The sequence below is a fragment of the Gallus gallus genome, chromosome 2 (genome assembly GCF_016699485.2).
Source record: "Gallus gallus isolate bGalGal1 chromosome 2, bGalGal1.mat.broiler.GRCg7b, whole genome shotgun sequence".
In the NCBI taxonomy this organism is placed as follows: Eukaryota; Metazoa; Chordata; class Aves; order Galliformes; family Phasianidae; genus Gallus; species Gallus gallus.
The window spans coordinates 64587652-64601612 of NC_052533.1; the positions used below are offsets into that span (position 1 = coordinate 64587652).

A 13961-nucleotide genomic window follows, 5' to 3' on the forward strand; every position below is an offset into this window, starting at 1 on the left:
ACTCATGACAGATCCCAGGAGGACACTGCTCATTATCGGCCTCCACGTGGACATAGAGCCATTGACCACAACCCTCTCGTTGTGACCTTCCAACCAATTCCTTAACCATTGAATAGTCCGCCCTTCAAAAACATATTTGTCCAATTTAGAGAAAAGGATGTGGTGAGGGACCATGCCAAAGGCCTTGCAGATGTTCAAGTAGATGACATCAGATTCTATCCCTTTGTTCACTGATGCTGTCACTCCATCATAGAAAGCCACCAGATTGGTCAGGCATGACCTTCCCTCAGTGAAGCTGTGCTGGCTGTCTCGGATCACCTGCTCATCCCTCGTGTGCCTTCACATGTTTTCCAGGAGGATCTGTTCTGTGATCTTCCCAGGCACAGAGGTGAGGCTCACTGGCCTGTGGTTCCCTGGGTCCTCCTTCCTACCTTTCTTGCAAATAGAAGTGATGTTTCCCTTTTTCCAGTCCCCAGGGACTTTGACTGACAGCCACAACTTTTCAAATATGATGGAGAGTGGCTCAGCAACCAGGACAGCTCTCTTAGGACTCTGGGGTGCATGCATCTGGCCCCATGGATTTATACACATTCATTCTCATGAGTCAGTCTTAGTCTTGCTCTACACTTACAGTGGGGGGGAGTTTGCTCCTCCATTTCCCATCTAGAGGTTCAGGTTCAGGAATGTGAGGTTCAGGGATATGAGAATCCTGACTGTCAATCAGACTGAGGCAAAGAACTGATTGAATACCTCAGCCTTCTCTGTATCTATTGTAGCCAGTTATTATTTCCCATTTAGCACATGAGGTACGCTCTCTTTGACTTGCCTCTTCTGACCTGTGTACTTGTAGAATCCCTTCTTGTTTTTAACATCCCTCACCAAGTTCAGTTCCATCTGTGCCTTGGCTTTCCTAATCCCATCTCTGCAAGTCTGGACAGCATCCCTGTATTCTTCCTGGGTGATACACCCTCACTTCTACTGTCTGTACTTGCCCTTCTTTTCCCTCAGTTTGACCAACATGTCCTTGCCAAGTCATGCTGATTTCCTGCCTCCCCTGCTTGCTGTCTTATTCTGAGGGATGGAGAGCTCTTGCACCCTCAGAAAGGCATCTTTAAAGAGTAGCTGGCTTTGTTTCACTCCTTTGTCTCTAAGGTCTTCCAGGAGATCTCTTTTCCACACAGTGCTGCCTTGTTGTGGCTTTTCTTTTTTCCTCTCCATGCCCTTCCTTATCCTCTTTTCTTCTCCAAGGCAATGGCTTGCTGTCTTTTTGCTAAGCTTGGTTCTTTGGCTGACACACGCTTTCTCACTTGGGTATTTCCCGTGTTTCCCCCAAGCTCTGCCTGCACAGCACATACACGTGTGTGAGGTACCGCTCATTCACTCTGGACTGTGATGCACAGTGGTGAGCTCAGCTGAGGATTTTAGCATGTTCTGAGAATGTTTTCCTTCTCTGTGGGCATTGGGGTTGTTCAGCTGGGGATAGATCTTATTTTAGAGCAGTCCCTTGCCCTCAGTTCCCAAAAGAACCCTTTCTCTTCTGCTGCTTCAGGGCCAGTGATGGGAACTACTGGGGAGAGACTGACTACAGGACGTGGTCTGTTTTCCCTCAGAGCTGCAGAGATGCTATGTTTATTGCTTCTTTCACTGAGGAAGTGCAATTCCCCAGGGTGACCGCACTCCGACATCAGCCCAGTGCTACAACAAGAGCTGACAGCAACTCTTTCAGCTCTTGGGCAGTATTCCTGCCACTCGGTGGCTTTCCATCTGCAAGGAGAGATACAAAAGAATGAGGAGCCATGCAGGTGAAGGTGAGCTGTCTTGGGAGTATGCCTCAGTGTTTGGAAATGGATTGTTTCCCTGGGTGCAACTGTCATTTCAGATTTTATCAAGGTACCGCTAATGGCACGGCTGTAAAATAAGTTTCATGTTAATAAGTTCAACCCCCCCATCCCCCCATGTAGGGCACCTCAGTCTGAATGCATGCACTTCTGCTGCTTTACCTGCAGAGCAGATGAACGGTGCTAGATATTCCTCTACAATTCTCAGAAAAGAAGTTGAAGTGAGGTGGGGGTTGGCCTCTTCTCCCAGATAATAAGCAATAGGAGAAGAGGTAATGGCCTTAAGCTGTGACAGCAGAGGTTCAGACTGGATATGAGGAAATATTTGTCTTGGAAAGAGCAGTGGGGCGGTGGCACAGGCTGCCCAGGGAGGTGGTGGAATCACTGTCCCTGAAGGTGGTCAAGAAAATATAGATGTGGCACTGAGGGATGTGGCTTAGTGGGCATGAGAGTGATGGGGAGACAGTTGGATCTGATGATCATCTTCTTTTACAACCTTAATGATTCTATGATTCTCCCATCCACAAGGGGCATTGTGAAGGCCTGAAGACAGCCTCTGCATATCCAGTGAGCATCGGTCCTGTGCCTCTAAATGCTGGGCTGCAGCACAGTGCTGCAGGTGGGAACGTGGCTCCAAGTTACCGTGATTTACAGCTGCCCTGCTCACAGGCATCTGCAAGAGATGAGAGATAATACCCCAGCACAGGCATCCGTGCCTTTGACCTAGGGGAGGGAGATGCAGCATCTCATGGTGATTGAGAAAGCTTGGCTGGTTTTGCACGTAGGAAGCTTCTTCAAATGTGTTTCCTCCCACCCCCCGGCCTTTTGTTTTCCAGCCATGCTTGACGCTAGTGATGGCCAGCTGAACTCCCCAAAAGTAAACTTCCTCTCCTGCTATAAACTGATCCTTTTCTGTTGCTAGGGTGGCTGCAGAGCAGCAAGAGGACTGTGTAAATGCTTCCCATGGGCACGGAGATGGGGGTCATACAGGCCAGCTCAGCAGTTCCTCCTCTTCCTCTCTGCTCCCCCACAGGGAGGTGAAGGCAGTGGCTGTCAGCAGGCACTGACACGCCTGGCTCTGATGCTACAGGAATCAGTGGCAGATGCTCACCTGGGAAGCTTGAGCAAGAGATGGGGAGGGATGGTGCAACTGGGTCCTCTGCAACATCTCACAGACTGCTGAGCTTCTGGCTGTGCAGGGGCACCGTATTCTGGTGCACAAACATGTAGGGCTCCTTCCCTGTCATTAATCCAGTTTACCAAGTATGAAATCCACAGGATTCTGGTCCTCTGTCGCTCACTTTGATGTCAGGTCTTCCTCTCTCTTTTTTTTTTTTTTTAAGCTGCATTTCAGTGTCTATAGCTGACTCTCTGAGTCACTTCCCAAATGCTGATGCTTTGTGTGACTGCATCCTTCCCCATAAAACCAGGTCAAGTATTTCAGCAGTGGCAGCCTGGGCAACACACTGAAACACATGGGGAGGTGCAGCCTGCGCAGAGCAGAGCTGGTTGTGCATCCACCACAGCCAGTGCAGATATTCTGCAATGGCAGATAGCAGTTAGTCAGGGATTTGTCTAACTCAACTTGAGGAGGTGAGAAATACCTTCAAAAAGCTGGGGCTCAGCCAGCTCTGTCCCTGATGTGGGCACCAGGAGATGTTCATCCATGAGGGTCTGAGTGTTCTTGTGCCACTCATCACTCTGGCCTCTGCTGCAGCCAAGTGAAAGAGGTAATCAGGCAGGGCTGGAGTGATGCCTTCCAGAAATAAGGTTGCCTTCTCCCCACAACAGCAATCAGACGTCTTAAAGGTTTGTAAAATGATGCCTCTGTTTCTTGCTGTCGAGAAGGCCAGTGCCAAACAGCCGCATTGCAAAGCACCCACCTACATGAGCTGCCACTGCATGTTTTTGTTTTACAGTAAGTCTTCCTGGCGTGAGAAAGGACAGGATTATGTCATCCCATCACTATGTACCTGGGTGTCACTGGCCCAGCTGATCGATTGGTACCTTTGATCTGACATCTTGATATACAGTTGCAGGCCATCCGGAGAGTCCCTGAATTTCCATCCTTCCCACCTCATCTGGGAGAGAACAAAACCTCCGTTAGCAACAATGCTGGCAGGGCTGGGAGAGAAGGAGGTTTCTGGGTGAGAGCTTGTCTGTAATCCTAAGCACGTCCCTGTAATCAGAGCCTCTGACTCAGAATTGGGGGGATGCATAGGGTCGGTGTGGCCCCCTCATCCACCGCAGTGAGTCACGATGCCACAAAGAGAGGAGCCTGGAAACCTCACCCTGAGCCCTATGCGCAATGGCAGTAGGACATATTGCACAAAGTACACTAAATCAAAGGCAACTCTGTTATGCAATGCGTTACAATACCCAGTCCCTATAGCGCCTCAGCAAACAGATGGCAGGAGATGAGCCTGATTACACAGGGTTTTCTGAATCACTTGCAACAACAGAGGAATCGAGCAATACCCAGCTCAGAGTGCCTTCTAGATCTCTGTGGGTTTGCATTTCTCTGTTCTTGCCGTGCTTGCCTTGATAGGGCATTTAAAATTAAAGTGGCTGAATTGTGAGTGGCAGAAGAGATGGCTGCGCACAGGGCTGGCACGAGGAGGCAGGAGGACGAGCAGAGCAGCTCTGCTTTGGCAGCTCTGGGAGTTCCAGGAACTTATCAGTTTTCTTCACACGAAATCTTTAGGCAGAGTGGCCCCAGCTAGGGCTGGGACAGCCTCAGATGACGTGACACCTGAATTTAGCCCACGGAGCCAGTGAACCTGGATGCTTGACAGCTTACTCAAACCACTGCACACCTCGAGAGACTGCAGCTCTTCTGTGCAACTATTGGTAATCCTGCCCAGCAGACCAAATTTGGGGGGCCCCTTGGAAAAGGGTGTAGCTTAGCTCTCCCAGCCCAGCTCCCCAGCTGCAGTGCTGCATTTCAGCTGAAACATCGGTGCAGCCTGGTGTCACAAGTAGGTGCAAGGCACCGCGGTCCCAGTGTGAGTGCTGCATCTGGCTCAGATCCAGCTGCAAATGATCCGGGGACGCCCTTTCCAGCAGCGCACCGACACTGTGGCTGGATGGGGAAGCTAGAAATCACTGGGGAGAGAAGGGGAGAGGAGGCACTGTTAGCACAGCCGGGCTTAAAAATGGGGAGGTGTGGAAGGCTGCTGCAAGCACCGGGGCCACCCGCCCTGTTTCAGGGAGCGTTTCCAGCAGCTGCGCCGCAGGCGGCTGCCACTGCCTCCAAAAGCCGCAGCAGCAGCTAGGAGCTGCAGACGTGCAGAAGGGCTCACGCCAAGGCTGCGCAGTCACAGGTGATCTTTTGGTCTGTACATTTTCCAGCAGAGCTGGCAGCCGCTCTCGCAGTGTGCATGCTTCGCTGGCTGTCCAAAGAAGGAACGGGGCGGGCACTGATCCAGTTGAGGCGGTTTCGAGGAGCGAAGGCAGGAAGGAAAATTACCAACTTTGACATATGTTGCTCCCTACAGGTCTCTCCTATTATAGCCTGGCAGGATGTCAAGGTGCACAGACACGACCCAGAGCCTAACACCCGGTGGCTGCTTCGCCTCCCGTCCCACCCCTTTCACACAGGCAGGAGTGGCAAACCCATTTCTGGCATACCAGGAAATCCTGGTTCTTGCTGTTATCACGCAGGCGTTAGACAGCACCGAGCTGCAACCAGTCGGACCTGCGGAAAGGAGGGATGAAGGGAGGGGGAAGAGCTCCCTTGGAAAGAGCGCGGCAGCACCAGGCAGTGGGTTGGACATGCTGGAGTGAAACTTGGCATCAGGGAACGGAGGGAATGCATTTGCCCGGTAGACGTGGCACTTGAGCGAGAGATCAAACGAAATGGCCGTGGAAATCTTGAGCAATCAACTAGTTAGCACAGGGGATTTTTCTGCTGTTCTGAATAAGGTTCCACTGTGCTGGCTGTCAGTCACCCTCTAATAAATATTATTTTTACAGCTCTGTAACTCTTTCCTCCGGTCAGCACGCAAGCAGCCAGTTGCACACGGAGTCCTACTCGGGGCAGGGCCTCTGGCTTCCCAACATGAAGTTTGGGATGGCAGAAATTTATTTATTCTTCCAGGAGTATTTATTCACTCCAGCATGTCAGAAAGAATGCAGTGTGGCACAGCAGTCATCTAGAATGGTGGGAAGTATTTGTTCCAGGTATAAAATCTTCTTGCAACGTGCCTTAATGTGCAGCATATAGCCTGTCCTGGGGGCAGGTGAAAAGGTCCAGGGAGTCTTCCCATTATCTTGCTCATTAAGAACTGATTCTGAAAGACCTCTGCTGGAAGAAACACACAGGTGTCAAGCACATTAGATGTACTCTGGATCAACACCTTTCATTCTCCCTTGTCGACAAGTCCCTGCCAAGGGCTCGTCTTGAAAACAAATAATGCTAAAACCTCCCCATCACGAATTCTTTCTTCTGGGGCAGCTTCCCCACCGCTCACCGAACGCTGTGCTTTCAGCCGTTGTTTTTGCAGTTTGTCAGCACAACCTTGAAAGAAAGGACTTTGGCTGAGAGCTAAGCACGCGGTACCAGCTGTACCAATTTCCACCTCCCGGAATGCAGCAGTGGACTTTCGCACTGTCCTTCCTCACCTCCCTCGGTTAGGCTGAAGCCTCTGGCCGACGTGTCGGCAGTTCTGGCTGGCTAACTCGGCCTGGATGCAAGGAGCAGCGGGTTTGGGCTCCTGCTGCCAGGGTGGGAGCTGCTGGCCGGCCACAGGCAGCCACGTGGGCTGAGGGCCTGAAGGCATGGGAGGAATGCTGATCTCCCCACACACTTTGGGGGTGAGCAGGGGAAGCTGGAATGTGAGAGCAGAGCAGAGAAGAGGCGGAAGCGAGAGGGAAAGGGAGATACTGTGTGATAGATGGGACTGAGAGCAAGAGGGAGGTGTAAAATCACCCAGGCGATGGGCAGGATGTGAAGAATAAGGGCAATAAAAGGTGAGGGAGTGTTACAAGCTCCTAACCTTCCAGGGAGCTGGTAACAAACTGGAGTCTTTTCCCTACCATGCCTGAAGGGCAACTGTATTTTCAAAAGTAAAAAAAAAAACCAAAGAATTTAGCTCAGTGACTTTCTGTTGTGAAATAGTCAGGTTCTTGCAACTGGTTATAGCAGCAAAGTAGGCTAAAAACAAAAGCACCATGCTTTGCTGTCAGTCACACACTTTGCTGCCCTCTCCTTTTATCCTTCCAGTGCCTCCAGCAGGGAGAGAAGCAGAGCACAGTGCTTTCCCCCTCCTTAGCAGGGATTTTACACCGACCACAGCACCCGCATAGTGCAGTACTGTTACCTGGCAGTTCTGATGCTCTTTATCCTCAAACAAAGGTTCATACAAAACACAGGCTCTTTGTGTGACTAGAGGGAAATAGGGTGAAGAAATTGTGTAATGCCAGAAGAGCAGTGTGCCTGGAGCAAAGGTTTGGAAGGATGATGAGAAAAGAGAACGGTCCAACCTCCTCAACAAACATTCTCAGGGCACTGGCACATGATCTGGAAAGTCCTCACTGTCCCACTGTCACTGAGATGTAAGGTTTCTTCATCCTGTCACGTGGCCTGTAGATACCACTGAGTACTGGCTCTTTTTACCTTCTTTCCCTCTGCATTCCTCAGAAAAGGGTGCAAAATGCTCTTTCCACCCTGTCTCCCCCTCTTGCCGTTGTTTTTCCTTCACAGATGTACCTAGCACGCCTATTTTCTCTGGTTGTGGTATTGATGAAGTTTTATCCATTACCCCAGGGGACTTTCAGGAATTAGGGTCAACTTGACACGAGAGGAGTACTGTATGGAGCTATTAACATCTGTGTGCCACTCTTGTGTTGAGTTGAGACCAGCAGCAATTAGGACCCAGGCCAGTGCTTTCAGTGAATAATGGTCTTGGTTGGTTACTTGGAAATATCGGATGGCTTCATCTTTATGTGTTGCTATGAGGAAAAAAAGTTAAGTAAACAAAGAAAAAGAATAAGAGGAGGGAGTGGTGTTTTTCTACTGGCATAGTCGAGAAGGGAAGTCAGGAAGAGATCGAGAAACTGGAAAACAATACCCTGGGCCTTCTCCTGGAGCCCACAGCCCAGAGTAGAATTTTTCTTCATACAGCTTGATGGTCAAAATCCTTCTCTGTGAACCCTTCCTGTTCCTCGGAGACATTTTTCAGGGTTCAGTTTTGTTAACCATTTTTGTGAGCCATTGTTTCTAAGATCTGTTTCTAATGCCTAACTTGAGGCCTTCATTGCCATGCAGCCCTGAAACAACTGCATTCCTCCATCCCATGGCCTCCACAGCAGCTGGTAGTCAGCACATCCCTGGGGTCCAGAACACCACAGTTCTTTAAGTTGTCCCTCTTTACCAGATACCGTCACAGAGTAACAGAATCACAGGATTGTTTGATCTGGAAGAGACCCTTAAACGTCTCCTAGTCCAACTCACCTGCAACAAACAGGGACACCTACAGCTACATCAGGTTGCTCAGAGCCCTTTCCAGCCCGACCTGAATGTCTGCAAGGATGGGGCAACCACCACCTCTCTGTGCAACCTGTTTCAGTGTCTCACTGCCTTGGCTTCCTCCAGGGGTTTGAACCCGGAGATGGGTGCCACAGCAGGGGAGCTGAAACTAGGCAATCTTTAAGATCTCTTCCGAAGACCTTGGGAGGAACCACGGAATGATGATTATTCTATGGTTCTATGGTTCTCTGATTCTCTGATTCTGTGTCAGGAAGCTGAGAGTGAGATTATGTCTGAATTTTTCCAGATCTGCTACACTGCCCTTTGCCTGTTGCCTGTCTGCCTTTCCTTCTTTTAGATAAGGGAGAAAGACTCTCAAATTCCTTGAAATATCTTGACTTTTCTCAGATAAATAAGATATAACCTGAAGGAAGAAATTATGCTGTGTCAGTGTTACTGGGTGTCTAGGTGTGGATTCAACTCTTGGCCACCTGTGCCAGACTGGCCTCTGAGTCTGTGACACCAGTAGCAGGTATGGCCAGGTCTTGTAGACCACTGGCCTCCATATAGATTTTTGGGCCCATCTCCCTCAGCTGTGTTTTGCAGAAGGAAAGTAAGCCCATCTTGCTGCCCTGCAGAACACCTACTAAAGGGTGTCCATGATGGATGAGACCTGACATGAGGAGGGTGGCAGGACACCTCCTTGCTGCTTGCTTTCACTTGACGTAGCTGGGGTCGCTTCCTCCTGCAGCCTTCCCTGCGGTGGCCCACAGTTCCCTCTGGAGATGTATCCTGTAATGAGATCAAGATGGAGGGCAGCCTTGTAGCAGCCCTTCACCCTGCCCAAGCATCAGAGGAGGGCTGCCAGCACACCTGGCAGTGGGACGAGGCCTGGGTATTCTTGCCTTCAAGCAGCCCGTGGGGCCATTTCTTCCAGGGCAGCGTACACTCACTGTGATGATGCTAAAAAAGCCTTGGCTCCTTGCAGGCTGCTGGCACACACGGCTCGCTAGAGCACTGGCAAGTTTTTAAGGTTTTGTCAGATGGGAACAGTGGTGGAGAAAAGAAAAGTGAAACCAGATGTTTTTCCTTACGGTTGCTTCATATTCATATGCGAGGGAGAGGAGAGGCCATAAAAATGTCATAACCCTTGATCCCTGAGGCTCAGAGTTATACCCTGTGAAAACCAGTGCCATAAATCCACGCCTCCACCTCAATAGCCCCGGGGTCCTGAAGGGGCGAAAGCATTGCAATGGCTGCAGGGAGAGCCTATCAGCTGTCAGCATAAACAGAGGAAAAAGATTTTGGATGTTAGCACTGATAGGCTACTTTTATGGAATCAGTTATTTTTCCAGATTTCTCTGGGGACCCATCCCGAGGCTGACCAGCGGGCTTGGAAATTTGGGATGCATCTGCGCAGCAATCCATCTACCCTCCAGGCTGAGCAGACGGAGCTGGGTTAACTTTATCCTCCCCAGCTTGGGTGCTGCATCATCCCCTGCACTGCCAGCTCCCAGCCTGTGTACTGCCCATCTGCCGTACGCGAAGCAGCCCTGCTCAGAGGGACTGGCGGGCACCAAAGGGGATCTGCTGGGGATAAGGCTGACTCTGTCAGCTCTTTATTTTCGTGTGTGTGTGCATATCAGAAAGGCTGCTTGCTCTAGTCAGAAAACTAGGAGTGCCAGGCAGCCTGCTCCAGGGAAATTGCATGTGTGAGAGCGAGCGAGGAAGAGAGGAAATGAAAGTGGTGCACACATGCCTCCGGCCAAACAAGGATTTGAACAGACAGCAACCAGAACAGAGAGCAACCAGGCCTTTTCTGCCCTGTGCTGTAGTACCTGGATGCTTCTCTTGATATATATATATATTTCTACACCTGTTTTGCGCCTACGCACAAAGGCAGTAAGGAAAGGCAATCCCCAGTCTGACAGACTATGGGTGCTGATGTGGGATGTGACTTCAGTCACAACTCAGACTCTGAATATGAATTTTCCTGCAAGGTCAAAGGTGACTAGATTTAGCATTACTTTGGGAGATAATCTGTGTTCTATCCCATAGGATGCTGTGTTGTGCAACATATAGCCATGTTTACACTGCAACATATACTGGAGGGTAAACAAGAGTGGGAATGTGTGTTGATGGTGATGGAGAGAGCAGTAGGCTTGAACTCAAAAAAATTAATCTTGGATCTTGATTTGACCAAAGGCTCCTGTGGTTTCAGTGGTCAAATCATGTAAAGCAGCTTTTAGTGCCTTCTATCCTTCTGCAAAGCAAGAGTGCTGCTTTTCTTAGTCTCCACTGGTTCTGTGATTGCCAGCTGCCAGGTGTTACAACAGGGTAATATGAGCAATTGGCTAGATTAATTTTTAAAAGTGTTTTCATATGTGGGTTAGTCATTCTGCTAAACAATTTCATGGAATAACTACGGTTTTCTTTAACTTCGCAAAACGTTTTCCTGACGAAATGACGAATGAAGTTTGGGCAACTTGTGACAGGAATCACAGACATTTCTTCTCACTGCTTGATTTCACTTCTCAATTGCCACACAAAGAAACTGAGAGCTGGAGACATTCTCAAACTGCCTGGCATGGTTGTTGCACTACTTGTGTGAATGGGCATCCCGGGCACTCTGGGCATTCTGGTACACTGCGGCTTCCAGCAACTCTGTACAGATTGGGATATTCCTGGATGGATGGACTTCTTCCAGTCCTTTTTCACTGACTGAGTTTTCTAGACCTCTTATCTTTCTCCTTCCTCTCTTCTGGACCTTTTCCAGTTTGTTGGTGTTTTTATGTCCGAAAAAGGGTAGCAGTCCCCAGGGAGGAACTATTACCTCACTTGTCCTGAGGGCTGTTCTCCTGTTTATTTATGTCTAGCATGTTGTTTGCCTTTTTCACAGTGATACTGGCTGACATTCAGTGCATCATCCTGATCCTGCCCTGAAGAACTTGTACCTCGCCAGTGGATTCTCTGTAAAATCATAGCATCATTTAAATTGAAAAAGACATTCAATATCAGTAGCTCCAACCATCAACCCAAGCTACTCAGTCCCATCTCTTTAATATCACCTGAGATGAGGAGTCCACCACTACCTGAGGCAGCCCATTCCAATGCTTGACCACCCTCTCCATGAAGAAATCCTTCATAATATCCAATCTAAATTTCCCCATCCTATATATGGGAACTTAGGTATTTTCTCCCAGCACATAGTACCCTGGTCTTGATCTTCTTAAAATGTGTTGTCTTTTTCTGTGACCATTCCTTCAGTTTTCCTGTGGTGAGGCTGGCAATGGAAATAAAGTTTTATGATGGATTCAGACAATTTATCAATATTCATGTGGGGAAGGCTGGCTTGGGTAATGGAGTTGCTGCTGCAGGCTAGAGCTCTGCAAGGCAGAGGCAGATGTTACGGGCGAGACTGAAACGTGATGGCTGATGTTATGGTACTCTGAGCAGCCTAATGTAGCTGTAGATGTCTTCACTGTGGGGGAGTTGGACTAGATGTCCCTTAAAGGTCCCTTCCAACTCAAAATGTTCTATGATGACGATTCTATGATGTTACAATTCTCCATTGTGAAAATACTAGTTAGCTCTGTCAAGCGATGGGTGTTGCTGTCCGGCTTTAGAAGTAATTACAAAAGATTGCCTGCTTGTAGGAATGAACATAAGAATAGTTTTACATCTCTCGTTCAGTGAGTGAGTTAGTAATAGCCAGAGGGTGAGGATTTAACGTGCATACCTCCTGGCATTTTGCAAAATGACTGAAAACTTCAGCCAGTTTGCGAAATGACTGGTTTCACAACGTGAGATCTTGTGTGCCTTAAAACTGAAATGGAGCCGTAACTCAGCAGCAGGTCTGACTGTTCAGAGAGAGATGAAACTCCTCTGCAGAGAGCAGAGCCCGCTCTTGCCCGTCACGCGTTCTCCTGATCACCATTAGGGCAGAGCACTCTGAAGTCATTACGAAGGCGAAACTGGTCTTTAGAGTTCTGATATCCTGGAAACTCCCCTCGTGCTGCAGTCTTTTGCTGCTGTGAACCACCTCTCCCCCCACGCACTTGTCCCAGCTCCTTTTGCTTCAGTTGAGCGCAGCAGAACTTCTGGGGGATTAAGAACCACTCTTTCTGCCATGCAAGTGTTAGGAGAGCAGAGCGATTGCTGGGCAACTGATGAGCTGGGGCGAAACAGCTTTGGGAAAGAGCACAATGTTCCTTTCTTTTTATGGAAAGTGATATATTACTATAGACTACAGTAATCCAAGGTCTGCTCTTAGCTACTTCACGATTAGCGAACAGGCCCCACTTGTGCCGCACCGACCGTTTGTGCAGCTGTGGTAGACACGAGGATGTCAATTAATCTTGATTTGTGCTATAGGATTACTTCATATGAGAGGAAATGTATCGCTGGGTTTGGTTTCAGTGCAAGTCAACGGATGCTATATTTGCAGGGAATGCGCGGGCCTCTGCCGTGCCAGGCAAGCCCTTGGTCCCTGCTGGAACTGCCCCAGCAAATTCCCTCTCTTCTCAGGAGTCCTCTCTCTTCTCAGGAGCTTGGGGCTAAAAGATGGAGGAATCAGCACTCAGCACCAAGGGTTCCGCAAACTTTGCCTGCTCCGTCCCTCTGTCATACACATTGTAGGGAGAAGAAAAATGAGGCATTTCTCAGCCATAAAAATCATTCTAATTATTATTTGCATGGCAGATTAAACTCAGTGAGGTGCAGGGTAAACACAGGAGCAGGTGAAGTCCTGTTTCTGCATCAGAGAGCACAAAGTCTGCACAGATAAAACAAATAAAAAGACAAAAAAGATGTAGGCAAGCACACCCCTTGCGAACAGACAAGTGTTGTGCCTTAATATCCCTTCTACCACCCTCCTGAATCAGAGAAAAATGAGTTTATCTTCAAAACCACAAGGCTCGGGGAAATAAACAAACAGCAAACCACAAATGTGGCATTCTTCTTACGTGCTGCTTTTGCAAGACGGTATTGAGGTGTGATGAAAAAATACAGATTAATGGGTCTCGGAACAAAATCATGATTGCTGCCAAACTGTTTCTCAGCCCAGTGCCCACGTGTACCTGCTCTTTTTTACCAGAGGTATCCACCACCCTCCCCAAGGACCAGGCTGCTTAGCAATGGGTGCAGGGCAGCACGTGCTGGCTGACGGAGCCAGCGCAGGTCAAAGCAGGGGAGAGGGAGCAGCGCAAGCTTCGGCAGAAGCTTCTCAGGAGCTTGGGAGAGCTGGGGCTGAAATCCTCGCTGCTGTGTGTACGCAGAAATTGCTCCCTGCCTGACCTCGCGAGGCTGCAGCTAGCTCAAGTATGCCAGCCATGCTGATTGTAATGTGGAGATCACTGTACATGAGCCAGAGGAGAAAATAGCCGGGCAGATGGTGCTATATTAAGGAGAGTGTCTCAGAATTGTCTGCTGGGACGCTCTGGGGGCAAGGGCCTGTCTTGGCCTCACTTGCTCTCTGCTTTTCCCAGCACCTCCTCCTTTTTTGCCCTTTCCTCTCTTCCTGGTGGATCCTCCCTTTCCGAAGGCCCTGAGGCTGCTACCTCCACCTCCAGTTTGGGGAAATGACACCTGGATGTACAATGGTTGTGCCCCACCTGTGTTCAAGCACATCCAAAGACCTTCCATTCCCACACCCT

The 13961-nt window shown here is 49.3% G+C and overlaps 1 long non-coding RNA gene across 1 annotated transcript; it reads left to right on the top strand.

Moving 5' to 3' along the window:
- The first annotated feature begins 1683 nt into the window (after positions 1-1683).
- Positions 1684-6132, top strand: LOC121109963. The gene is made up of 3 exons (XR_005857822.2): positions 1684-1808; positions 2367-4688; positions 5336-6132. It is a non-coding gene; the product is annotated as an uncharacterized LOC121109963 (long non-coding RNA).
- Positions 6133-13961: the final 7829 nt, after the last annotated feature.